The 3538-nt window shown below is 36.7% G+C and overlaps 1 long non-coding RNA gene across 1 annotated transcript; it reads right to left on the reverse strand.

Moving 5' to 3' along the window:
* Nucleotides 1–999: 999 nt before the first annotated feature.
* On the reverse strand, nucleotides 1000–3269 carry LOC128294211 (uncharacterized). Its single transcript, XR_008284522.1, has 3 exons — nucleotides 3111–3269; nucleotides 2152–2193; nucleotides 1000–1266 (listed from the first exon to the last, which is right to left on the reverse strand). It is a non-coding gene; the product is annotated as an uncharacterized LOC128294211 (long non-coding RNA).
* Nucleotides 3270–3538: the final 269 nt, after the last annotated feature.

A 3538-nucleotide genomic window follows, 5' to 3' on the forward strand; every position in this document is an offset into this window, starting at 1 on the left:
AAAGTTCTCCGTCCGTAGTCCCAAGTCATTCGAAATAGATCCTCGAATATCGCTGTTCGAACTTGTTCGACAACCCTTTCCGAACACGAAGCATTGCCCGTGGCGTGGCATCATCCTCGCACCATGATCATGAGACTCTACCTCATTGCGGTGGTATTGGTGCATCCACCGCCGGCATATGTCTCAAGACGAAGATCTCGCCGAGCACTTCCTCGGCCCGCCCACGGCCTCTTGTACTCATATCGTATTATCTTGATTATGAATTTTTATGCATCAATTAATATTTCAGTGTTTATTACAGATGTTTTATGAATCAGACAGTAGTTTAGAGTTTGTTTTCGCAGAATCGAAATCTAGCTACAGTTTCAATTTCTTATCAGATTTTCCTATGGTTTTAGTATCATCCTATCTAGAGTATCCTAGCAGGATTTCAGTACAGACAGATAAGTCAGAAAAATATTCAGAAGAGTCCAGAGTAATACTTACAGACTTGAGCCGGAGATTCGGAATGCCACATTCTAAAGATCTAAATTTTGAAAACCGCATTTTTCGCAATCTTTATAAAATTTTTGTTTTCGAAGATCTAAACTTTGTAAACCCATTCCACAGTCGAGTTATTGTAACCTAGGCTCTGATACCACTAAATGTAGCACCCAAAACCGGTCCAGACGTTATGGCTGGATCCGGCATGACACATAAAAAACGTAAAAAAAAAATTTCCATTCTAAGTCTAGAAAATCGTACTTGATGTTCAAAAGATTAATTCATTAAAGGTTAAAGTGAATGGAAGCTGTGCACCAGGTAGGAAACCGGAAAAGAGGTGGTGAGTCCATCGGACTGCTTAAGTACCAAGCTCCCTTCGGATCCAATCCTAGACATGCATACCGCCATTGCCACACCTTAACGTCATGGATATTTCTAGGAAACCGATTTGATTAAGTCATTTTTAGGAAAAGTGATTAATTTTGGAAAATACTTTCATTGCGGAAGCTTTGCTTGTTGTCGTGTTATTTTGAAATCAATTGTTGTTTTTGAAAACGCGTCCTAAAGCTATCCAATTTCAACAGTTAAAATAAGTATTACCTATCTTAGTAATACATATTAAAACCATCAAAAATAATTAAGCGGCCTTATTACATTTAAAAGCCCAAAACTTCAAACGTAAATAAAAGGATGTCCAGTTCACCAGAAGAAAATCAAACTTTCAGAACGGGTGGCCACTCCGAATTCCCTCACAGCTCCAAGCCCACTATGGTTGGGGATTTCCTGCGTGGATGAAAATAAAAGGGTGAGTTTGGGAAAACTCAGTGTGTAAGGAAAACCCATTCAAAGCCCAAGTCAGCTCAAGCCTATTGGGCCTAAGCCCATTCAGTAATAAGTGGTCTGGGCGAGCCCTTTTCAGACATAATAAACCGGGCCTTAGCCCTTATTCAGATAACAAGATGGCCCATAGGCCCATTTCAAAATACATGCAACATCAATAACATATGCAAGCCCATTTGGGAGACTACTCAACCCACCAACCACTACACTCCACCCGCACCAGCCATACACTCCATGTGGGGAATAGCTCAACCCACCCAAATTTCAACACTCACAGATGCTTACTTTGTCGCTCGATTTATCGATAAATTGAGGCAAAGCCTTGAAGACGTGGACAAGCCACTTTCAGTACTTCCTCCGTCAATATCCCAATCCCATGCATCAGATAATAACAACATGGCATGCAGTAAATAACAATAATCAAACATGCATTTAGGTCAATTTAACCCTAGGTGTATTTCGGTAATTTATCTCCTAAGGGTAAAACTATAAATTTTCTATTTTTAAAGATATTTCAGTAATTTATCTATTTTAGGGTTTTTCATGCATATTCTTACCTTTCACGTACTAATAGAATCACTACCGAGGGTTCTTACCGAATTGGGTCCGTTGGCCCATCATTCCAATTTTGGCCCATTAAGCCCAAAAATATCGAGGGCACATAAATCATGCACTTTGCAATCCAAATTTTGTAGTTTACCAAAAACATTAATCGATTTACCTCACGAGCATTCGCACACTCGCAAATCTACAAAATACCGGTTTTCGGTATTGCGGCATTTCGACTTTTGCCGATCCAGACTAAGAAAGAGGGTGTTAGTTACACACCTGTTTGCGACGATATGCTGACGAGATCCACACACGAAGTGCCTACAATTGGATTACTAACACGTTAATCTAACTATTCAAATACGAACTACGTATTAACCCCTTACAATATTCAGCCAACCACACCTACAGATCATAGTAAGCTTATAAGAAATCAATAAGCAACTCATTAACAAATTTTTGTCAATGTTTACCACATAATCATAATTTCACTACAAGCTGTCTTCCTGAGCAACAGTCACTAAATTATTTATAACTAGAGCTACGAAACTCCAAATTAAGTGCCGTTAATTTTCCATAAAAATAGACTCATATATCTTCTATCCATAAAATTTTCAGAATTTTTGGTATGGCCAATCAATACCAGATTTTTCTTAAAGTTTCCCATGTTTCACTGTTTGACTAATCTGACCACTCTTCATTTCAAATCAAATTTCTCATTGTACAGAATTCAAAATATATTCTCGTTTATTTCATTTGAAACTAGACTCATTATACTTTAATTACATAATTTATTCAGCTTCTAATTCTTCTCCCACAATTTATGGTGATTTTCTAAAGTCACGTTACTGCTACTGTCCCAAGCAGATTTATTACCAAATCACTCTTTCACACATACCTTGCATGCATGTTATTTAAACATGTATATCACCAATCAATCATTACATATCTATGATTTTACTTAAGTATAATCTCCATTTCATCATTTTAAAGCACAACATGTTAGCTGATTTTTCCCTTTAACATCTAAGGCACATGCATGCTCATTTGTTTGGCTCAACTTCACCTATCTTCCATTTTTCATCAAAAGAACATGAAACAACAACCATTTCCTTCATTTTAATTCATGACCAAATGCTCACAACACAACTAAAAATCAAAATATGCTTCAAGAGTTAAGGTAGAATCAAGATGAACTCATGAACCTCAAAATAAGAAGCAAGGTACCAAGAACTTACCTTCAATTTTCCTCCTCCTAATGACCGAATACTCAAGAGCTTTCTCCTCTCCTTTCTCTTCTCTAACTTTCAACTATGATGAACAAAGATGGACAAAACTTTGTTCTTTTCACCTCTTTTTCTTTTAATAAAACTTCATATTTCATCCATTTAATTCTTTAATACAAAAAACATGAAATTCTTATCATGAAACATTTACCTAACCCATTATCATGAAACAATTACCTAACCCATTATCATGGAACATTTACCTAACCTATTATCATGGAATATTTACCTAACCTATTATCAATTTGTATCAATTTGTACCATAAATTATGGATATCAAGTGTACATTTTGTCTACAACAACATGATGGCTGGCCACTTCATGTAAAATGGGAGGTTTGCCAATCAAATCCTCCTATTTTGCACTCCTATTTATTTGGC

This window comes from Gossypium arboreum, chromosome 6 (assembly GCF_025698485.1).
Source record: "Gossypium arboreum isolate Shixiya-1 chromosome 6, ASM2569848v2, whole genome shotgun sequence".
NCBI classification, from domain to species: Eukaryota; Viridiplantae; Streptophyta; class Magnoliopsida; order Malvales; family Malvaceae; genus Gossypium; species Gossypium arboreum.